Source organism: Cebus imitator, unplaced genomic scaffold (assembly GCF_001604975.1).
Source record: "Cebus imitator isolate Cc_AM_T3 unplaced genomic scaffold, Cebus_imitator-1.0 Scaffold66, whole genome shotgun sequence".
NCBI classification, from domain to species: domain Eukaryota; kingdom Metazoa; phylum Chordata; class Mammalia; order Primates; family Cebidae; genus Cebus; species Cebus imitator.
The window spans coordinates 895029-920539 of NW_016107381.1; the positions used below are offsets into that span (position 1 = coordinate 895029).

General features: G+C 34.7%; 1 long non-coding RNA gene across 1 annotated transcript in view; it reads left to right on the forward strand.

Annotated features, from left to right (window-relative positions):
* LOC119471612 overlaps window positions 1–5912 on the forward strand; it is a 17167-nt gene extending 11255 nt beyond the window's left edge. The window contains exon 3 of the long non-coding RNA XR_005200674.1: window positions 5762–5912. This is a non-coding gene — a long non-coding RNA (uncharacterized LOC119471612). The remainder of the gene's footprint in view (window positions 1–5761) is intronic.
* Window positions 5913–25511: the final 19599 nt, after the last annotated feature.

Genomic DNA, 25511 nt, shown 5'->3' on the forward strand with positions numbered 1-25511 from the left:
TATATATATATATATAGAGAGAGAGAGAGAGAGAGAGAGAGAGAGACATATAGCTCAAAGATATATGAAAAGGCTGACAAGCTAACAAGGAAGCCTCTAATTTTATAATTATTCATTTAACTCCATTCACTCAAATATCCTTATTACAATATCCTGGATTCCACTCTTCCCATTTAACACCCTAAATTCCACAGATCATTCTTAGTAAAGTAGTGAATTCAACTTACATTTTAATTATTTCACCAAAGGAACTCTTTGTTTCTGGTTTACAGATGTATCGGCATTGTTTCATAAAATATAAAAGATTTTTTCAGAGCAATATTGTATGCTTGTTATTTCTCTAATGGAGATTGAATCAGGATTTTAAGCTTTGAATTTGTTATTTTATATCTTTACCATCCCAGTGGAATTAAAGATAGCCATTCAGTCTACTATCGTTTAACCACATTTCACCATCTTGGTCTCCCAAACCTTGTGCTTAATAGTTATACCATTCTAAACAATTGTATGTTATAAGCTATTGCGTATCCATGATATCATTTATTACTAACATCACATATACGCATTGATCATAAAACTAATGTCAGACTTTCACCATTAAAGATATATTTCATGAAAACATTTCTAGTAGTAAATATAATACCAGTCTGTATTCAGTTAGTAAGACAAAAGTTGTTTGAAGAATTCTAGCAAGTGATTTACCAGAGTGAATGAGAAACTGAGTTGGCCATTTTGCTTAGAAATTCCCAGGTCAGGGTTGGAAATCTCCAGGCAAAATTGCATCATACTGCTAAATAATTTGAAGTATAGGCGCTAGGAGACTGAGTGACTCTTATGGCTATCTTTAATATCATAGCCTTGAAATGTCTCATAGTAAATTACAGTGAATCTGATGCCAAAGTATTTTGACTAAAAATAATCTTTTCAAAAATGGTGTCAAGGCAACACTTAAAGAAGTTCCCTTTTATGTCACCATACTCTTGGGAATAATACCAAATGGACCATACACCAAAACATAAAAGGTAATGCAAAACTATTTCTCTAAAAATACATAAGGGAAAAGGTTTATAACTTTGATATAGGCAAAACTGGCTTAGATAAAACAACAAGCATAAAAATAATCAAAATAATATTTTGTACTTAATTAAAATAAAGCCCTGGTCTTTATAGGATGTGATGAATAAAATGTTATTAATAAATAAAATGCTATTAATAAAATACTATTATAAAATTCAAATTATATTCAGATATCTTGTGATATACATATATCATACATATCTATAATATATGAAAATAACAATAAAGATAGTCGTAGCGTTTGAAAATATATTAATATTTAAAAAGATCATAAAGAGATGCTCTACGTTAATCACTAGGGAAATGATAATTTAATCCCCAAGAAATAAGATTATTCTCAGCAAACTGACAGAAGAGCAGAAGATCAAACACCGCATGTTCTCACTCATAGGCGGGTGTTGAACAATGCATGGACACAGGGAGGGGAGCACTACACACTGGGGTCAGTTGGGGGGAAATAGGGGAGGGACGGTGAGGGGTGGGGAGCTGGGGAGAGATAGCAAGGGGAGAGATGCCAGATGTAGGTGATGGGGAGGAAGGCAACAAATCACACTGCCACGTGTGTACCTATGCAACAATTTTGCATGTTCTTCACATGTACCCCCAAACCTAAAATGCAATAAAATAAATGGGGAGAAAAAAAAAGATTATTAACATAAAATAAAATGTAAAAAGTTGTCAATATTAAATTTAGGCAAGAGTGTTGAGCAGCTAGAGTTTTTATCCAGTGCTAGTGGAAATATAAAATTGTATAATCATGTTGATTCAACATTTACTAGTTTCCTTTAAGTGTAATATATATTTATTATGGGATTCAGCAATTTTACTCCTGTGTATATGCCCAAGAGAAAAGAAATAGTATATTTACAAAAGGGCTTGCTTACAAATGTTTGAAGTGACTTTATTCTTAATAGATCTGAACTGGAAATATCTAATTATCTTTCAGAAACAAAATGGGTAAACAAATCATTGTACATTTGTACAAAGAAATATTACTCAGCAATAAAAAGAATAAAGTAATAATGCAGACAAGAATTTGCTTACGAGAAGTGAGACCCAAATAGATTATAATCATATTTGTGTGAAATTTGATGTAAGGCAAAACTAATCCACGTCAATAGAAATTAAAACACTGGTTTTCTATATGGTGGAGATTAAGGGAATTTACATATGGAGGCTTATTCTGAGGTAATGGCTATATTCTATTTCTTCCTTGGTGGGATGGTTACTTCTGGTAATAATTATCAAAACCTTATTAAACTGTACACAAAATGAGTGCATTTTATTTTATGTAGATAATCCCTCAAGTTGATTTCAATAGCAAAAAATAACACTTCCGTGTAAATAAATAATTGTACAGTAATTACAAGACCTATGCTGGAGGATTGTGAATTCTGTGAACTGTATTAACACTAAAACTCAATGATAATATTAGCATGATTAGCATTTTGCCAATCAATTTCAAAAAAGTAGTTAAAATATAGCGTATTTAAAAACAATTTACATATATACCTCAAATATCTTTTAGGTTGAAATATATAAAGAATCTTTCATTAGCCAGTCTTTTTTATCAAAGGCAAGTTTTTTTTTTTTTTTTTAATTTCCACTGCATGTGGTTCTGCTAATTTGAGTTTTGCATCACTCTTCTCACATGATATAAATTTTAATGTGTCATAATTAGTTTGAATTTTTTCAAGTGGTAGTAAGAACTTAAAGATATTAAAAAATGAGGATACTTTTTTTTCAGATGTTTGCAATATTTCCCTTTAGTAATTTACATTTATTTCACTAATATATAATTTATAAACTTTTTAAAATGCTCTTTAATTTTAACTTAGTTCATATATAAACTCAGAAATGAACATTCTCTCCATTAATTCTATAGTGTGAATTATGTTTTATTAATTGCTTCATTATAATAACAAGAACAATTTACATTAACTGGTTTAGAAATGGATAGAGATACATAAACAAGCCGAAGCCACAGCTTTTGAACATTTTGGTCTCAAGACCTGTTACAGTCCAGAGTCTTTCTGAAGATCCCAAACATCTTTTTTGGATTTGTTTGTGTCTACCAGTTATCCTTATTAGAAATTAAAACTAAAACACTTAAGGTACTTATTTATTTAAGTAATAAGAAATCCATTAATGGTTAACATAAGTAACATCACATAAAAGAGCTATATTTTTCAAAATAATTAGTGAGAAAAACTTTTTTGGCAAATCTCTTTAACAATGTGTTTGTTAGAACAGAAGACTGGATATTCATATTTGCTGACACATGAAATTTGTTGTGATGTGCTACTTAGTTAAGACATGTTTTTAAAAATGTCACATACATATATCTATATAGTTGGAAATGGGAATAGTATTTTTAATTCCCGTTCATAGAACGCTGGATATTTATTTATGACACTATAAAAAAGCACACTAAGGCGTAGTTTAGTAAAGGTTAGTTTCAACGTGCAATCTGAGCCCATATTAGTGAAATTTTCTCACTTTTCTTACCTCGTAAAATTCATTCATTGGCCAGTCTTGCAATTTGGATAGATATTTTAGTCATGAATGAATTTGGACTAATATGAATTCATAAACTGAAAAATATTGGGAAGATACAGGTCTAGTTTCATTTCACTGCATATAGTTACCCAGTTTTCCCAACACTATTCATTGAAGTGAATGTCCTTTCCCCGTTATATGTTTCTGGTGCCTTTGTTGAAAATGTGTTGGTTGTAAATTAGTGGATTTATATCTGGGTTCTCTATTCTGTTGCATTGCTGTATGTGTCTGTTATTATGCCAGTACCATACTGATTTGGTTACTACAACTTTGTAGCAAATTCTGAAATCAGGTAGTAGTGTGATGCCTCCTGCTTTGTTCTTTTGCTCAGGATTGCTTTGGCTATTCAGGATCTTTTGTGGTCCCCATATACATTTCAGGATTTGTTTCTATTTCTATGAAGAATGTGATTATTATTTTGATAGAGTTTGCATCAAATCTGTAAACTGCTATGGTTAGTATAGACATTTTAGTAATATTAATTCTTCCAACTTCATGAGCATGGAATATTCTTCCAATTTTTTTGGGTTCTCTTCAATTTCATTCATCAGTGTTTTATAGTTTTCCTTAAATAGACCTTTCACATCTTCGGTAAAATTGATTTCTAGGTATTTTGTATTCTTTGTAGCAATTGTAAGATTGCTTTCTTCATTTCTTTTCCAGATTGTTTACTTCTGGCATATATAAATGCTATTTATTTTTCTATGTTGATTTTGTATCCTGAAACTTCATTGAATTTATCAGGTCTAAGAGTTTTTGGGTAGAGTTCATTAGGTTTTCCTTCCTTTTTTTTTGCATTTTTTAAAATTATAATTTAAGTTTTGGGGTACATGTGGAGATCATGCAGGCTTATTACATAGGTATACATGGGCCATGTGATTTGCTGCATCCATCACCCCGTCATCTACCTTAGGTATTTCTCCTAATACCATCCCTCCCCAATTCTCCCACCTCCTGCTATATCTGAGTCTTCGGTTCAAACAAACAAGTAACTGTATTTTAACTGAAGAAGATCACTGTTAATCCTAATCAATAAAATAACTAATAGACAATTTCCTTTTTAAAGATACTAGCTCAAGTTCAGTCTTTAAATTGCATTTTTTTCTGATAATAGGTAAAGACCAAAGAAGAAAACTTTTAAAAAAATATTTTTCTTTACTTTTAAATTTAAAATAACCAATTCTGTTATTTAAAGTATTTTTAATGTTTTTTTCTCCAATGTAATACATTACTTCATTAATTTCGTTGTTTAGTATTCTAAACCAATATTCTATTATTAGGTTTGTTTGTTTGCTATGGCTCCTGCTCTAGGTAGAAAATTAGTTTTTGAGCAAATTCAATATATGTGGAAAAAAATTAAATGTCCTGAATAACCATTGTATTGTTCTTGCAGAATTTTATTTTTCTATGGGTAAACTTTTAAAGTTTTCAATGTCTTAAGCTTATTGAGTTGAATTACAGCCCCTTCTTCTCGAAAGTGTTAGTTCATAGAGATAGAAGTGTTCCTTAATTAGTTAGAATGTTGGCTTTTTGTTATGTCTGATGGTATATTCTGTGATACCAGTAGAGGATGGGAAGCTGAAAGTTTGGTTCTTAAAGAGAAGCACCTTTGCCTTAATCTTCAGAATGCCTAAACTATTGCCACTCCCTAAATCAATCAACTAATTAATCAATCCTCTGACCAAAATGGCCAATCTGCTTATCTGAACTTCTCACATTGTAGTTGTTATCTTGGCAATACACAGCAGCAGCCCCCATACTTTGTATATGGAGCCACCTTTGAATGAAAATGTATTCAGCATCCTGGTAATCCTGTGAAACTTTTCTCTTAAAGTCAAATAACTCCCCACAACTTTAGTGTCAGCAAATTGTTCTTTACTACTCTAAAAATTGAATAATTTGTATTCAATTGTATAAATGAAACTAGATAGCTTAAAAGTGTTTTCAGTTGGTAGTCTTGGTTATCTGAAGGGCCATTCTTAACACTATTCAAGTCTGTCTTGGCCTTTTCTTACCTTTGTCTTTTAGAGTTTTACATAACAATCTGTTTTTTGTTAGAGGGGGTGAGAGTTGTTTATTCTTGAGGACAAGAGAGTTTTTTCACCTTCCTCTATTCATCTTTCAGTTAAATAATACGTTTATACTCTTCCTTGAGGCATTGAAAACCACACCCTGCAGGCAGATGGGATAAAGCCAAGATTTCACCATGGATCCAATGGAAAATACTGTTCTTCAAGTGAGAGAAACCAAGTCACAAAACAGCAGCCACAAATTCCACAAGGTAAGTGGTAATTGACTTGATAATACACTGTGTGCATTGATAATGTACAGTAGCCATTGAAGATACAATGACCAGTTCCGAAATAAAAAGGTACAATCTGCAGAAACTTGTCTGCTGTCTATTGCAATGCTTTTTATCTATAATAACATCTTCATCAAAATTCAATGATAATTCTTAACATTTTACCAGGAAATTACATTAACGAACAGGTGAATTTTTCAATAAGTCAGAAAATGTAATCCTGCCATCAGTTTCTTTTTACTTCCCTTGGATTTATACCACTTTGTTCTTGTTGAGGTTACAATTTTTTGTTTATTTAAAAAATTGTTTCATTCATTTATTTGTTACCTTAAAAATTTCTCAGACACTAAAACCTTTGGCTATAAAAACAAGTAAAATGAGGTACCTGGCTCCAAAGAGCTTAAATTTAATCAGACAATCCATTGACAGGGTTAGTGCTATGTAAACATGCAATTGAGATAAATAACATCTTATTAATGATTTTAGTCAAGATATGACTCTTAGTACATCATGTCTATAAGTTTATCTAATCAGCTTAGGTAGGATGAAAAAGGAAATAAGATTTCAAAGGTATCTTATTTCCTTTAATATATCTATAGTGGTAAATTTTGCTCCCTGAAAGTGTCCTTAATTTTTACATCCTTCTGAAATGTCACCTTTTATTAAGTCACTCTGCCATCCTAACTCTACCTGCACCACCTGAAAAAAAAAACAAAACAAGGTACAGATTATGGAATAATCTTCTTGACAGTTCCATACGTTTCTAATGAATGGATGTTTCTGAGGCCCCATTGTTTGCCATCTCCACAGACAGGATTCAATTAGTGAAATGGCTAATTAGGTTTCTATAATCCTGTTGTCATTGTGTTTGAGGTGACATTTTGTCAGCATTTCTTTTGTGGCTTCTTCAGTGTGATGGGAAATAATCTTCCTTAGCCAACTGGGCTTTTGCTATTTTGCTGGAAAGGCAGTTCCCTCTATTGGTGTAATGAAGTCATTGCCCTCCCAAATATAGCTCTGCCACTCAGCATTTAAATAGCAAAGAATAGGAAAATAATAATCTGATTAGACAAACAGGCCCCTGTTCAAAATCCATTTCCAAAATCAAATAATAGAATTGGATTGAGTTCAGAGTGGAAGAATGACTTAGGTATTATTACATACTATAGTGCATATTCTTTGACCAGCAGAATGTGGAAGGATTTAAAGTCATATTCTTTTTATGCTTCACAAGAGTGAAATTCTTTTAAAAATATGTGAGGGATCATATTTCAGGCAGCACTCTTAGACACTAACAACTATATTAGAGCGAAAAAGTGAAAGATCAAGACCAAAGTCACCCTTCAGTTATATACAATTTATATTACTATATAAATATGTCAATTTTAATGTAATTTAATATAAGCTATGTATATATGAGTCTATTATGTAATTTACATATATAAGCAATATATATACATCATTTTTGTAAGTTGTATATATATAAATTATTTAAAACATCAAGATAGTAAGCAGTATTACAATTTAGAATTTGATAATTGTTGAGTATATAATTTTATGTGTTTGAAATTTAATAAACATAATTTTATTGATATAAGTTCTTATTTCTATTTTAAGTCACTTTTCTAGCAGAATGACAGAAATTTGGTGTTATTTTGAAAGTCATTCCCACAATTTTCCATCAGATTATGTCTAAGTTTTTAATTCTTTTTAACTTTACTTGGGAATACAGGTTGGTTGTATTTATCAAAGCCAATGATCCACTCAGGCTTTCAACAAGATGCCTTGAACCCATCTGTACCTCATTCCTAAATTCACACAGGCCATACTTTAAATGTTCCCTGAGGTTCAGAAATGTTCTCTGTTGTTTCTGTGCTATTCAGAAGCATAGGAGCCATCTATTCTCTTTCGACTGGGCATAGAAAATGTTTTTGAATCTAAGCAACTTATCTAATAAGATATACCATGTAGTGATTTTTCCATTCCAGATGTCTCAATTTATCATATAGCATTATCCTAAATTGGATATAAAACTTCCCTCTCATCTTGAATCCCATAAACATATATGGGGTTATGCCAGCTCTCCAGTGTTCTACCTCTTTTCTACACTACAATCACCTTTGTTTCCACACTCATCACTTCCATTTAGACCATATTTCCATCTGTGCCTATTCTCCACAAAACATTTATTTTCAAATTACAGATAGAAATCAAGAATAATAAGCCTTGATATTCCTCATGAAATCTTCAAAGTTATTTGTCTTCTGTAATGCTTTTGGTATTTTCAAGGGCCTAGGCTTTTAGGGTTAAAAAAAGAAAGGTAAAAACAAAGTATTTTGCTCTTATATTCTGCTATGCCACATACAATCTGTGATGTAGTAAGTGAAGGATGACAAAAGCTATGGAAAGGAGAGAAGAGGCAAATTAGAGAAAGGAAAGAGTAGAAAAGATCAGCGCAAAAGCTCCTGCAAACATACAAAAAGATGGATTGTTCTGTGGCCATAGAAAACATGTATGATGACTTTGTGTTATCATCTTGGGTGGTTGAACTTTGTTCTCTGGAATTTCCTTGCTGGTATGTTATTTGGTAGGCGAACTGAAAGAGATAAAGTTGGAAGAAGGAAGGGAAAAATATTTTGTATCATTCACATATCTTTTTTTCCTTATCCAATTATACACTAATATATGTTATTGTAGTGAAGAGATATTGTCAATGTAAGAAAAATCCATAACAAATGGTCATTAAGAGAGATTATCCTGGATGGACATTACTTACTTGGTTGGAAGGCCTTAGGAAAGGACTTATGACTTCCCTAGGGAGAGAGAAAGAGACTCATCTGTGACAATAGCTTGGCCCATACTCAGGAAATTCCAGCCCACCCATGATTCTTCCTTTCTGAGTTCCAACTTACTATATATGACATTAGACTTGCATATATGTCTATACATATTCTGCTTCTGTGCTTGACCCTGACTAATACAACCTATTGAATAAATCAATGTCAACTGCTAAATGAACACATTTCCATCCAGCCGAACTGAGTGAACCTCTTGCTTCTGAAAAAGTCAGCCAGTCAACAGTGAACACAGCAGCTTTAAGAAGTGTGCCTCTGAATAGCTACCAGGCAACGACAGTCTCGTTTTAGTAACTGCACTTCTACAAATGATGTCATCTACTTAAACTTCTAGAAGAAAAATCTACCAATCCCTGAACTCCAATTTTCCCAGAATCCCTGTATAAGATCAGTAGTCTGCTCTGCTCACAGAGACTCTGACTGACCAGCACAGCTCTCTCTTATTATAATGAACAATAAAATCAGCTTTGTCTTCTTATTTCAGATATAGAGTAGCCTCATCATCCTTAAAATACTGCTATGCACATTATATAAAAATATTCTTCAGATTCCAGGCAGTTCTAGCCATCTGCATTAGCTAGTCCAAGCTAGCTCTATGTTGCCTGGATTATATCCTGTCGGAAGTTTATTATTTACCCACAATTATTCTGTGTTTTATTTCAACCTTATAAAATTTTTACCTGTATTTATTTAAGACTTTTAAAAAATGTACTTTTTAAAAAATCAAGTATCCATTTAATTAGGTTGAATTCTTGTAAAATATTTAGTCAATATTATTTCCTTCTATAGCCACTATCATAAATATATTCTTGAAAGGATGACTTAGAAAATTGTGGAACCAAGCAATGAAGAAAATAATTCATTTAAAGGGGTTAGCAAAATTCCTAAAACAAAATAATTACCCCCAAAGTTGTTGTTATTACTATTATGCTTAATTAGGGCATTTTAATGAAGAAAACTGACTGTATTTTGACAGACAAAATATATTGAGATATTTCCTCTTTGACAAGAAGAAAGTGAGAAAGAAAAGAATTAAGCCTTTAAAAAAATAAATGGCTATACTTTTTAAGAGGTTCATTAAAATGCTTTTAAAGTCCAAATGAAATGTTGAAAACTGAGAATAAGGGAAAAGTGTCAATTTACTTCAAAGAGGGGTGAATATAATGTGGGAAACACTTGAGAAATCACTTCAAAATTCTAGTACACCATTTTATAATCACTTTTCAAACTATAATCACACTTATGCAGACTAAAATTTGAAGAAAGTAAAGTACCTCAATTAAGATTCATTAATAGTCTATTCAAGTTCAATAGTCAACAATCACTTTTATTTTGATGTATTTAGTCCTTGATTCACTTCTAATGTTTCTGAATATGCTAAAATAGGCCAGTAAATAACACAGAAAAAAAGCTAATTTCAATATCTGCTGGAAGTAGAAAATAAAAAAACTTCAATTAAATGATTATTAAATGATTTAATTTCCTGCAATCATTCTAGTCTCCAGTTCACATAATATAGAGTATGAATAATAAAGCTGCCTTACTATTTGACATTTTTAAGCCACTGACACTATTTTTTCCTGTTCAAAATATTCCTTTTACATTGAGAGAATACTGTTTCCAAATAAATAGCATGTTCTTTATACTTCTATTGCTGTAAAATTTAGGATAAGGAAATAAGGAACTTTATCTCAAAAAATATTAATGGGTCTCTCCTAGATCTTATTTCGGATAAATCTGCATTACTTGCAAGGAGTTTTCGGATTTCTCTTAGGATACTTTTTAAAAACATGATTATCTTTTTTCTCAGTGACAGATTCATCTGTCAAGCAGTATCCCCAGTGAGGGCATGTACACTGAGTACTTTAAAAATAGGCCAGCAGTAAAAGCACATGCGATACCTTTTTTTGCAAACTGGGTTGCATTTAACTAGCTTCTTTTCCTCCCTTGATATTATGAATTATAAAGAGCTTTATAAAAGCAAATAATTGGCCTTGCTCTTTTTGAGATTTCTTTGTCACCCAGGATGGAGTGGAGTGGTATGATCTTGGCTCACAGCAACCTCCACCTCCCATGTTCAAGTGATTCTTCTGCCTCAGCGTCCCGAGTAGCTGGGACTACAGGTGCCTGCCACCATGCCCCGCTAATTTTTGTATTTTTAGTAGTGACAGGGTTTCACCATATTGGCCAGGCTGGTCTCGAACTCCTGACCTCATGATCTGCTCACCTCGGCCTCCCAAAGTGTTGAGATTATGTGTGAGCCACCGCACCCCACTGACATTTCCTAGGAGAGTTATTATTATCATATTGGGTCCTATGCTCAGGAAATGTGTGGAAAAATGTGCCCGTATGTAAATATGTCAAGTTATTCATACTATGTTTGCTCTAAATATGGAACAATTTCAGATGTAGCCACGTTTATAATTCAGACACTTAAATGATAGCCATTAAAATTCATAATCTCATTTTTCATTGATCCAGACACACATAAAGATTCAGAATATGTGAGTGGAAAAAAGAATAATATAATAAAAGGGAAATAACCACTGCATGTTTGATAAAATAATGTTGAACTAAGTCTAATCATCATTTTATTGTTTACTACACCCCAATTTCTCTATATAAGTGTTGAATTTTGTTTAGTAGAATGAATAAAAGCTTTGGAGCAACACAGACCAATAGTTTGGTCAGGTACCGGGCAAAGTAATTTTTCCCTAAAGATCTAAATTTTCTTGTCTACAAAATAAATGTAATAATAGCAATCTTATCCATTTGCTGTTAGCATTGCATAAGATAACAATAATAATTCCTGGAAAAGATCAGTGGAATAAAATAGTATAGGGTCCGGAAATAGACCCACGTAGTCAACTGATCTGTGACAAAGGAGCAGAAGTCATACACTCGAGTAAGGACAGTCCTCAACAAATGGCGCCACAACAATTGGACATCCCACAGACACAGAACTTACACCCTTCATAAAACTAACTCAAAATGGGTAATAGATCAAAGTGTAAAGCACAAAACTATAAAACTACTAGAAAATAACAGGGGGAAATATAGATGACTGAGTATGATGATGGATTTTTTGGTACAACACTGAATGCATGATTTTTGAAAAAAATAATTGCTATACTAGATTTAAAATTAAAAATCTCTGCTTTGCAAAAGACGCTGTAAAGAGAATAAGATAAGCAGCTGACTTTTTGCAGAAGACATATCCAGTGAACAAGATATTCAGATGAAAAAGAAGCATGTGGAAAGATGTCCCGGATGATATATCATTAGAGAATTGCAAATTAAAATGATATCCAGTACACGTGTTAACATAGCCAAAATCCCAAATATTGATGCTACGGTTTAAATGTGCCCCCTTCAAAATTCAGGTGTTGCCTATATGATAGCATTAAGAGGTGGGGCCTTTAAGAGGTAATTAGGCTATGAGGGCTCTTTTCTTGGCCGTGAGGGCTCCTTTCTTGTGAATGAGATCAAGAAACTTTTTAAAGAGACTTTATGAAGCAATCAGTTAGCTTGCCTATCTGCCTATCACAATATGAGGAAACAGCATTCTTCTTCCAAGGATGTAGCAAAAAAGTCATCTTTTCAGAGAGATGTTCTCTCCAGAAAACTGTACCTGCCACTACCTTGATCTTGGACTTTCTAGCTCCAAGACTATGAGACAATAATTTTCTGTTCTTTGTAATTTACCCAGTCTCAGGTATTTTGTTTTAGCATTACAAAATGAACAAATACTCCTAATAATACCAAATTATGATAAGGATGTAGAGTAACGGGAACTCTCTCTTTCATTGTTAGAAGCAATGTAAAATGATACAGCCACTTTTTGAAAGACAGTTTGGCTGTTTATTACAAAAGTAAACATACTCTTACTATACTAGTCAGCAACTGGTATTTACTGAAAATGACTTTAAAAACAAAGGCTTTTATGTCCACAAAAAAACCTGTACATGAATGTTAATAGCAGATTTAGTCATTATTGCCAAAACTTGGAACCAACCAACATGCCCTCCAGTAGGCGAATGGATAAACTGAGATACATCTAGACACTGGAATCTGTTCAGTAATAAAAAGAAATAAGTCTTTAAGCCATAAAAACACTTGGATGAAACTTAAATGTACACTACTAAGTGAAAGAAGCCAGTTTGAAAACACTACATACTGTATAATTCCAACCATATAATATTTTAGAAAGGGCAAAACTATGAAGTAAAAAGATCAATGGTTGCCGGTAGTTAGAAGAAAGGGAGGGAAGGAAGAATTAGAGGAATACAGAGGATTATTAGGGCAGTGAGACTATTCTGTATGATTCACAGGTGGATACATGTTATTATACAACTGTCAGAATACATTTAATATAAAACAACAAGAGAGACCCTTAATATGAACAACGAAGTTTGAGTGATAATGATGTCTCAATGTACGTCCATCAGTCGTAATGAATATATGACTCCACTGCAGGATGTTCATAATGGAGGAGGCTGTGTATGCGTGGTGCCAAGGGATATACGGGATCTCTGAACGTTCTGTTAAATTTTACTGTGATCTTAAAACTACTCTTTAAAAAAGTCTTTTTTTGAGACAAAGTCTCACTCTGTCAGCAGGGGCCAGGCTGGAGTGCAGTGGCGCGATCTCAGCTCACTGCAACCTCCGCCTCCTGGGTTCAAGCTATTCTCCTGCCTCAGCCTCCCAAGTAGCTGGAACTACAGGCACGTGCCACCAAGCCCAGCTAATTTTTTGTATTTTTTAGTAGAGACAGGGTTTCACTATGTTGGCCAGGATGGTGTAGATCTCTTGACCTCGTGATCCGCTCGCCTGGGCTTCCCAAAGTGCTGGGATTACAGGAGTGAGCCACTCCACCCAGCCAAAAAGTCTGTTTTATAATTCTGGATAGTAAAATTAAAATGTTAAAATTTTTTTTTAAATTCTCTTTATTTTAATTTGCTATATTAGAGGCCCAGTTATTGGTAGAAAAGTAAAAGTTTTGATTTTCTCTGAGAAAAGAAGAAAAACATTGTTCTTCTTTCCAAGTTGAGGAATGCTTTGTGTTTTTAATTCTCAAAATGAGTTTCTAAATTTTCTGTTTATTATTATTTTTACCTTGGTTTTGATGAGTAATTGGCCTCTTGTTGATCTGTTTTTAAGTATTATTTTGAGAAAAAAATGAGCAGAGTGCAATCGATCTTCATAACGAGGAACAATGTGGGTGAGAAGCAAGACAGAACAGGGAGAAAAAGTTGGAGAGAACAGGAAAAAAAGGTCTCTGTGAAAGAATATTTGGGGCTGAATTAGAATGATAAAATATTCTGTATAAAGCACTATAGAATAACATAAGAAGTAGTAAAATGAAAGTTCTCTCTAGACATCTACTCAGTTTGTAAACCAGGGGAAGCTAACTGTGCCCAGAGCTCTCACACAATTTTAGGTCTCTGGGAGTGGACCTGATGCCTGGCTCATGCCATATTCCTTAACTTTTTGCTGTCTGCCAACCTTTGAGAGACTACTATATCCCTTAGTATTCTCATGGAAAGTGTAATATTAAAAGCATCCATCAACAGGGTTGGGTGTCGTGGCTCACATGTGCAATCCCAGCATTTCTGGGGGCTGAGGTGGGCAGATCATTTGAGGTCAGGAGTTGGGGACCAACCTGGCCAACATGGTGAAACATTTTCTCTACTAAAAAATGCAAAAATTTGCCAGATATGCTCACTTGAACCCAGGAAATTGTAGTTGCAATGTCACTGAACTCCAGCCTGGGCAACAGAGCGAGACTATGTCTCAAAACAAAACAAAAAGTATCCATGAACAATAAGTGACAGGCCCCATGGCTGTGGATGGGAAGTTACCTGAGAATGCTGGAATACTTCACATTGTCAGTGTGAGAACAAATCACAGGCAAAGAAATAGCACAGGACATAGATGAGAGTTTACCCAACATAACCAGCTTTGTGTAGAGCAGAGCCCAACTCCAAAAACCAGTGACACAAACATGGGTAAAAAACTGTACTCTGAAAAAGCAGCACTGGCATGAATTAGAATTCTAGCTCTAAAACTTATTAATTGATATTTTTATTTGTTCATTCAAAAAAGCATTATTGATGTTCCAGACATTGAATTATATGACATTGAGCTAATATTATGTTTCTAATTCACACTTCCATTATGTATAAGTAAGTATTGATACTAATAGTCTACTTGAATATATTGTAAAAATCTGAGATAAGATGTTGTCAATATCTGAAAAATAGACAACACTATGAACAAAATGGTTATTAAGTAATATCCAAGTCTTCTTTGATTGGAAGTAAGATAAACATAATTCACATTTAATCTTTTATTTCCTACCTCTTACAATACACATACAAACCATATTTTTTTTTCTGTCTTAGAAACTCATACTCCTTTATACAGTTACTTGGAATTGAAGAACCTTACTACATTTTGAAACACAGAGCTTAGCAAAACCTCTTTTAATTTCATGGGAGAGTAAGATGCAGTCGGATATTTGTTTCATTGGTACTAAAGACTAACACATTCCATATTAGAAATGCCAGAGTGGAAAACTGAAGTCCCAATTCTAGGCTATTGGGAAACGCGAAAGAAAGTGAAATTAAAGAGTAAGATTTTCCTGCTGCTAAATTGCAGAACATTTCTTGTACTAGGGATGAACGATTCAATTCAATTCCAATGCAGAATGATGTGAGAATGAAACTGATAGGAGAGCAAATGGGAACAGCTGTGTTTTACTGCAACACAGACAGTCGGCACATTTTGCAGCTGATTTATAATGAAAACGGAAATTGTAAGTGACAGGCTTAGAGTAGTTTATAAAGCAAACATTTGGAAGCCTTGGAGGTGCTATTGCTTTATGAAAGGCAGCCATCTGACCCACCTTTTCCATTCTACATGGTTGCTGAATTATTCTCTTACTGAGATGAAAGCTCATTTTTATCTCAAAAAATTAAGTGTTCTTGGACTAGAGTAAAGCAGTTTCATAGAACCCAGAGTCATGTGATGACTTTCTAAGTTCTTATCTAAAATCAGCTATTAAATCAGAACCTCCCTGGTTTAGAGATTTTTCACCCTGCACCCTTGGACAATAGGTTTTTTTGGTCTATATCACAAGATTTGTAAAAATAGGCAGTGCAAGCCTGGTGCCTTGGCTCAAAAATCTGGATAGTGGTCCAGGATCTTTCTGTCTTTTTCTTCCTCCTGTGTGGATTTTATATTTTCTCTTTTGCTGCCCCACCTTCAGGCATGGTGTCGCAGTGACCATATCTAGATGAAGATGACTGGGAAGAAAAGATTGAATTTGAGTTGAATCAGCAATCAAATGGGGCCCAAATTACTATCAGTAAAGGTAACAATATTTTCTGCATTTCGGAGGTAGATTCTATAATTATGTGTGAGCAACTTTGATGCATAAATATGTTTTTGTTCTGATAACACAGCTATGATTCAGTCTTGTAACAAAGCATTTTCTGTTTGCCATGGCCCTTTTATTCCTAAGTACAGAGGCAATTTGGCTCTAAGGTTGGTCAAATACAACCTTGCACTATAATTGCCAACCATTTTCTCTAACATTCATTCTTGCAGCTGAATCTGGATGCATTCTTCCAGATTTCTATTACTTTATATGATTTGTCTTACAGAGACCTGTTTATTGTTTCTTGCTATTTTGAAACACATAAGAAGCTTTTCTGACACACACACACCTGCACACAGACACTCTCTAGTTCTGGGTGATATTACCTGTTTAAATACTTAACACAATTTTAGCCCATCTTATGACCCACTAAGAAAGATAATGTTCTAATATATCATTGTTTTTTTCTTTTGGCCTTGTGAAAAATATCTATTACTTTGGCCTTAGGTTAATTTAAGCCTGTGCCAGTGTCTACAATGGGTTTTCCTTCAATATATGAAAGCCAATTGGCAAAATAATGTAGTGAGCCAAGTTGGGAGAGAGAGTTTATTCATCTAAAAAAAAATGCTCTGTGTCAGGTTACAGGCTAGACATTTCAAGAAGCTGAGAATGAGTGTGTCAAATTCTTAAGAAGGAACCCAACACAAACAGAAATAATTGCCACATAGGGTGACAATAGGCTACCTCAACATCATGAACAAGCTCTGATGGAAAAACAGATGTATTGAGAAGATATATTAAGCATGCCTTGGAGAGCAAAAAGATACTTTATAACAGAGAGTGCATTTGAACTCAATCTATCAAGTTAAATAGAATCTAACTAATTGTAAAGGTGGTGTAAGGATCTTTCTGAAACAAACGTCACAAGGGAAAACGGTGTGGAATTTGAAAGAAGAACAGAGTTCTGTGTGACTGGAACAAAGAGTTGTGGGAAATGATGACTAGGAGAGGTCAAGGTAGGGAATTTGAAAGATGTGAAGGTAACTCAGGACAGGAAAGTCAGGGGTCAGATGGTAATGCATGTTTCACGCCATGCTAATGCATTTTAATATCATGCCTCTCTTTCATACAAGGGGAAAATATATATATATATATATATATATATATATATATGTGTGTGTGTGTGTGTGTATATATATATATATGTATATATATATAGCTCTGGTTGAGGCTTATGGAGACAGAAAATGTGTGGATATTTTTTACTTGGGAAAAATAAGTAAATCAAAATAACTATAAAACAAATAATAATAATATAAAAGATTGGGAATAAATGTTAAAAACAATGGGAAAATATATTGAAGTTTCTTTTTAATTATTTTCTTTTGATGAGAATGAAAAATAATCTACATTAAGATTTTAATTTGGGGGGTCAGATAACCCAACTTTTAAAATTTTGAATGCCATCTTTCAAAGCAATGTGGAAGGTGGCCTCTCCTAGCAATGGCTAGCTACAGGGAGTTTCCTTCTACCAAAACTTTTCACAAGGGGCCTTCCTATTATGTTGGAAAAGTTACTGACTTCTTGTTTCAAATGTACCCAGTTTAAAATTGTTCTTTGACAACTCAGTAGCTCAGTAACATAGGCAACATTTCTGAACTCTGTATTAGTTGTCTATTGCTGCATGACAAATGCAGAAGAAAAACAATCCACAGAAACAACAAAAAAAAACTAATAGATTAAAATACTTATTATCTTTTCTATCTGTCATAAATTTGGGAGTGTCTTAGCAAGAGGATATTAACTAAAGTCTCTTGTAAGGATTCATACAGAATGCAGTCACAATGGCAGGGGCTCTCAGTCTCTGTTGGCCAGAGGTCTCCATTCTTTGCCATATGCTTCTATCCCTAAAGCTGTTTGAGTGTCCTCATAATATGGCTGTTGGCTTCCCCATAGTGAGTGACCCTAACGAGAGCAAGGAAGTAGCCACAATTTCTGTTATAACCTAGTTTTGGAAGTGACATGACACCTCTTCCACCATATTCTGTTCATTACAAGAGAGTCCCTAGGTCCATTTCAAATTCAAGGAAGAAAAATTAAATTTCAACTGTGGAAGGAAGGAGTATCACTGAATTTGTGGGCACACTTTAAAACCACCATATGGTCTAAGTTTGAATGTCTATATTTGTAAAATGGAAATAGAAATATGTGTATAAAAGAGATAATGTAATTATTGTTAGCTCTGTGAGAGTCAGCTATAAAAAAAAAAACACCTCAACTCTTCCCTTCCCCACCCATCTTTTATTCTCCAACTTACTCCTTTTATTCCTTCCTTTAATTCTTCTTGTTACTGTTGTCATTATTGTCATGATCATCATTTTTATTGTATCCTGGCCTTTTTTTGAAGATATGTTATGTGACTTAGTAAACTTCGAAATGGAAGGTGGAAGAGCTTTCTCTGATTCATGCTGACTATAGGTAATTTAGTGAATACTTTCATGGGCAAAGCACTCTTTCAAGTGCTATAAATAAATGTCTATTTATATCATCCTCACAACATATGACTAGGCAACATTGCTCTTTTTTTTTTATTTTTTTTATTTATTTTTTTTTTTTTTTGAGAAGGAGTTTCGCTCTTGTTACCCAGGCTGGAGTGCAATGGCGTGATCTCGGCTCACCACAACCTCCGCCTCCTGGGTTCAGGCAATTCTCCTGCCTCAGCCTCCTGAGTAGCTGGGATTACAGGCACGTGCCACCATGCCCAGCTAATTTTTTGTATTTTTAGTAGAGACGGGGTTTCACCATGTTGACCAGGATGGGCTCGATCTCTTGACCTTGTGATCCACCCGCCTTGGCCTCCCAAAATGCTGGGATTACAGACTTGAGCCACCGCGCCCAGCCTTTGCTCTTTTTTTTTTTTTTTTTTTTTATGATAAAGTAACATAATGGAGTTATTTCATGACTGGTTCCAAATGATCATCTGTGAAATGGTGAATGCAGAGTTTAAACTCAGACCATCCACTGTCAAAGCCATAGTCTGCCACAGGTCCCTCAATCTATATGCATTTTGGAAAATTATAGAAAACAAATGGGAGAAACACGATATAGAAAAACATAAACAACTTCAGAACATTTTATGAACTTTGTTTAGATTTTTTAAAATTTATAAACAAGTAAAGATGACAGAACTAAAATAAGCAAACAAAAATTAAGTGGGAAAACCACAGTGATCAGGGATTGTGCATAGTCTTTATTGATTTGGAGATACATTGTTCTGCAAAGGAAGCATTTATAAAACTTGCATTCTCATGAAATTTTAACATAGCCCCATGTAGTTAGAAATCTAGTTCTATAAAAGTTGTTACTAAAACAAAAAAAAGTTTCAAACTTTAGTTTTCAATATACTGTAGTGTATATAATAGCATCTGTACACGTGAAACAATAAACTGGCTATTTATATTACTTTATCTCCCCATCTTTGGAATATAATTATTTCATCAATACCTTTTTGCTAAGGAATGTACACATCCCTACATTTTGGAATTTTTATTGCAAGTACTTACAGTTTTTACTTGTTAATTGAATTTTTATCTCCACAACATTTGAGCAAATTATGATGATTCAAAACAAAAGTATGAAACTGTCATCAAGAGAAGAAAGTTTTCAAATAATTTTATTATGTCCCATAAATCCAGGGAGATAGCATTACATCATAAATTAAATATTACTTTTAGTGAGATAGAGGAACTGATTTTCAGTAAAAGCACTCTTCCTAACTAGCAGTGAGACTTTGGAAAACTCATTTAAACTTGATGGACCACCACTAATAGCATTTTTCACTGTGAAAAGAGTTTCTGTGGATTATTAGATTTACAACATGAATAATTAGTAAGTTTAGCAAATAAGAAGTACTAATAAGTTAAAAGGACAGTATCAGCACTGTACATCCTTTAGCAGGTTGTATTTTGTAGCTGTGCAATGTGTGTGTCTGTGTGTGTGTGTGTGTGTGTGTGTGTGTGTTTCAGCTTTTTAGGTGGTCCAGGTAATTTTGTAGATACAGTCTGATTTAACTTCTGTTACAATTTCTTCTTCAACAAATGAGATTGTTTATTCAAAATACTCAGTATAGCACCAAGATTTCTAAAGACTTTACATTAAAATAATGCAGGTAGCATAAGACTGATAAAAGTAACGTGGCCTGTAGACACTGCTTTAAATGTGCCCCAGAGATTCTGGTATGTTGTGTCTTCGTTCTCGCTGGTTTCAAATAACATCTTTATTTCTGCCTTCATTTCATTGTTTATCCAGTCAACACTCAAGAGCCAGTAGTTCAGTTTCCATGAAGCTGTGCGGTTCTGAGTTAATTTCTCAATTCTGAGTTCTAACTTGATTGCACTGTGGTCTGAGAGACAGTTTGTTATGATTTCCATTCATTTGCATTTGCTGAGGAGTGATTTACTTCCAATCATGTGGTCAATTTTAGAGTAGCTATGATGTGGCACAGAGAAGAATGTATATTCTGTGGATTTGGGGCGGAGAGTTCTGTAAATGTCTGTTAGGTTTGCTTGGTCCAGGTCTGAGTTCAAGTCCTGAATGTCCTTGTTAATTTTTTGTCTTGTTAATCTAATATTGACAATGGGGTGTTAAAGTCTCCCACTATTATTGTGTGGGAGTCTATGCCTCTTTGTAAGTCATTAAGAACTTGCCTTATGTATCTCGGTGCTCCTATATTGGGTGCATATATATTTAGAATTGTTAGCTCTTCTTGTTGCATTGATCCTAAATGCCCACATGAGAAGCAAGGAAAGATCTAAAATTGACACCCTATCATCAAAATTGAAAGAGCTAGAGGAGCAAGATCAAAAAAACTCAAAACCTAGCAGAAGACAAGAAATAAGTAAAATCAGAGCAGAGCAGAACAGAAGGATACAGAGACACAAAAAAACCCTTCAAAAAATCAATAAATCCAGGAGCTGGTTTTTTGAAAAGATCAACAAAATAGACCACTAGCCAGATTAATAAAAAAGAAAAGAGAGAATAATCAAATAGATGCAATAAAAAACGATAAAGGGGGTATCACCACAGATTCCACAGAAATACAAGCCATCATCAGAGATTATTACAAACAACTCTATGCACATAAACTAGTAAACCTAGAAGAACTGGATAAATTCCTGGACACGTGCATGCTTCCAAGCCTAAAACAGGAAGAAGTCGAAACCTTGAATAGACCAATAACAAGTTCTGAAGTTGAGGCAGCAATTAAGAGCTTGCCACCCCAAAAAAGCCCAGGTCTAGATGGGTTCACAGGTGAATTCTACCAGACATACAAAGGGGAGCTGGTACCATTCCTTCTGAAACTATTCCAAACAATCCAAAAAGAGGGAATCCTTCCCAAATCATTTTATGAGACCAACATCATCTTGATACCAAAACCTGGCAGATACTCAGCAAGAAAAGAAAACTTCAGGCAAATATCCATGATGAACATAGATAAAAAAGTCTTCAATAAAATACTGACAAACCAATTGCAACAGCACATCAAAAAGCTTATCCACCATGATCAAGTGGGCTTCATCCCGGGGATGCAAGGCTGGTTCAACAATACGCGATTCTATAAACGTAATTCATTACATAAACAGAACCAAAGACAAAAACCACATGATTATCTCCATTAGTGCAGAGAAGGCCTTTGACAAAATTCAACAGCCCTTTATGCTAAAAACCCTCAATAAACTAGGTATTGTTGGAACGTATCTCAAAATAATAAAAGCTATTTACGACAAACCAGCAGCCAATATCATACTGAATGGGCAAAAACTGGAAGCATTCCCTTTGAAATCGGGCACTAGACAAGGATGCCCACTCTCACCACTCCTATTCAATAGAGTATTGGAAGTTCTAGCCAGAGCAATCAGGCAAGAAAAAGAAATAAAGGGCATTCAAATAGGAAAGGAGGAAGTCAAATTGTCTCTATTTGCAGATGACATGATTGTATATCTAGAAGACCCCATCGTCTCAGACCAAAATCTCCTGAAACTGATAAGCAACTTCAGCAAAGTCTCAGGATACAAAATCAATGTGCAAAAATCACAAGCATTCCAATACACCAATAATAGATTTAAAGAGAGCCAAATCAAGAAGGAACTGCCATTCACAATTGCTACAAAGAGAATAAAATACCTAGGAATACAACTAACAAGGAACATAAAGGACCTCTTCAAGGAGAACTACAAACCACTGCTCGACAAAACAAGAGAGGACACAAACAGATGGAAAAGCATTCCATGTTCATGGTTAGGAAGAATCAATATCGTGAAAATGGCCATACTGCCCAAAGTAATTTACAGATTTAACACTATCTCAATCAAGCTACCAATGACCTTCTTCGCAGAACTGGAAAAAACCACCTTAAACTTCATATGGAACCAAAAGAGAGCCCGCATAGCCAAGTCAATTCTAAGCAAAAAACAAAGCTGGAGGCATCACACTACCAGACTTCAAACTATACGACAAGGCTACAGTAATCAAAACAGCATGGTACTGATAACAAAACAGACATATAGACCAATGGAACAGAACAGAGGCCTTGGAGGCAACACAACACATCTATAATCATCCGATCTTTGACAAACGTGATGAAAGCAATAGGGAAAGGAGTCCCTGTTTAATAAATGGTGTTGGGAAACCTGGCTAGCCATGTGGAGAAAGCAGAAACTGGACCCATTCCTGACACCTTACACTAAAATTAACTCCAGATGGATTAAAGACTTAAACATAAGACATAACACCATAAAAACCCTAGAAGAAAAGCTAGGCAAAACCATTCAGGACACAGGCGTAGGCAAGGACTTCATGACCAAAACACCAAAAGCATTGGCAACAAAAGCCAAAATAGACAAATGGGACCTAATCAAACTCCACAGCTTCTGCACAGCAAAAGAAACAGTCATTTGAGTGAATCGGCAACCAACAGAATGGGAAAAAATTTTTGAATCTACCCATCTGAACAAGGGCTGATATCCAGAATCTATAAAGAAATAAAACAGATTTACAGGAAAAAAAACAAGCCCATTCAAAAATAGGTGAAGGATTGTAAAGTGTGAAGACACTTCTTTTGTAAAGTGTCTGTTCTTTTGTAAAGTGAACAGACACTTTACAAAAGAAGACATACATGAGGCCAAAAAACATGAAAAAATGCTCATCATCACTGGTCATTAGAGAAATGCAAATCAAAACTATATTGAGATACTATCTCACACCAGTTATAATGGTGATCATTAAAAATTCTGGAGACAACAGATGCTGGAGAGGATGTGGAGAAATAGGAACACTTTTATACTGTTGGTGGGATTGTAAATTAGTTCAACCATTGTGGAAGACAGTGTGGTGATTCCTCAAGGACCTAGAAATAGAAATTCCATTTGACCCAGCAATCCCATTACTGGTATATATCCAAAGGATTATAAATCGTTCTACTATAAGGACACGTGCACACGAATGTTCATTGCAGCACTGTTTGCAATAGCAAAGACCTGGAACCAACCCAAATGCCCGTCGATCATAGACTGTACAGGGAAAATGTGGCACATATACACCATGAAATATTATTCAGTCATCAAAAACGATGAGTTTGGGTCCTTTGTAGGGACATGGATGAACTTGGAAACCATCATTCTCAGCAAACTGACACAAGAACAGAAAATCAAACACCATGTGTTCTCACTCATAGGCGGGTGTTGAACAATGAGAACACATGGACACAGGGAGGGAAGCATCACACACTGGGGTCTGTCGAGGGGAAATAGGGGAGGGACAGTGGGCGTGGGGAGTTGGGGAGAGATAGCATGGGGAGAAATGCCAGATATAGGTGATGGGGAGGAAGGCAGCAAATCACACTGCCATGTGTGTACCTATGCAAAAATCTAGCATGTTCTTCACATGTATCCCAAAACCTAAAATGCAGTAAAAAAAATTTTTTTAAAGTAACGTGGCCGAAAAATCACCTAATTGATTAGAAAGTTACTCAGTCTTTTCACAATATATGTTGTTTTATGACATAAGGACACACCTGTCTTTTCACAGGTTTTTTTTTTAGTTTTCCTATTTTTTGCATAACTGTTAAGAAACTAAAATCCCCATTATATTTCTCATTGAACTAGTCTACTCACGTTACACCCATAGTGAATATATCAGGTTGATGAGAGCAACTGTAGCAAACCAGTATTTATTTCTCTCTCATTTCAAAGTTATGAATTCAGCCAATTGCACTGTATAATTTAGAAAAGATAAATGCCTTGTGATAGATCTAAGAGTGCTTAACAAACATCATTGTAATTCTAAAAAATGCTTTTACTGTCTGTTTAATTCCAGCTTCTGCCAAAAATACCTATGGATCACTTTTAATACACTGTGGTATATGCTTAAACCTTAACACAATGGGAAAAAGACTACAGCTTAATATTGAGTGAGGCAATATTGGATTCTTTGGGTCTGTTACAATATACTCTTGTGCTGAAGCTTGTTTCATTAAGTCTTATTTCATTTCATTGGCATTTAACAAAAAGGTGTTTTGATTTCTTACCCCTTTCAGGTGCAGCTGCATTTTTATCTCTTTACTCTTCTTGTAGGTGTTTCAAAATATTCACTCAAAATAATTGAAAATAGGAAGCAATGGGAAATTTTAAAAAGGGTAATAATACCTGAAGTTGGGTATATCCTCAAACAAAATAAAATAAAATTCTTTGCTTTATTAGCAAGCCCTCCTTCTCAACATATTTGTTACATTTTCTATAGAAAAAGAAAATATGGAGTTTAAAACTTCACTGTTTTATGCAAATTATAGTATTAAGAAGGCAATTATTGATGTAGGATATTTTCTTGACCTCTTCATGGGACTTGGTGACAGCGGTGCCCTGTTTACTCAGCCCACCCTGCTCAACCTCTCAAGAGAGGGAGCATGCCAGTGAATGAGTACAGCCACTGGAACAAATGAGTGCAAGATCCACCAGGTAGCCTGGCAAGAGCAAACTCTGTTCACTCAGATCTGTGGGGCTCCCCCCAACATGGGAGGGACTATACAAGTGGAACAGGTTCAGGAACTGGCCATCCACTTCAGCACTGGCAGGAGCAAGCTCCATGCAGGCCCAGCAGTGGCATCCAACTCAGGTGCCTGTGACCCTAAGGCCCCAGGTGGTGTGTTACAATACTCTCTTAGCAGCGCCATCCACAGATAGCAGTGTGTTATCAGCTCAGTGGGCCATTTGCGACTCTACATGGGACAGCTGACCAATTCCAGCAGAGCAAAGGGCCAGTGGGACAGCCTTTTAGGATGCCT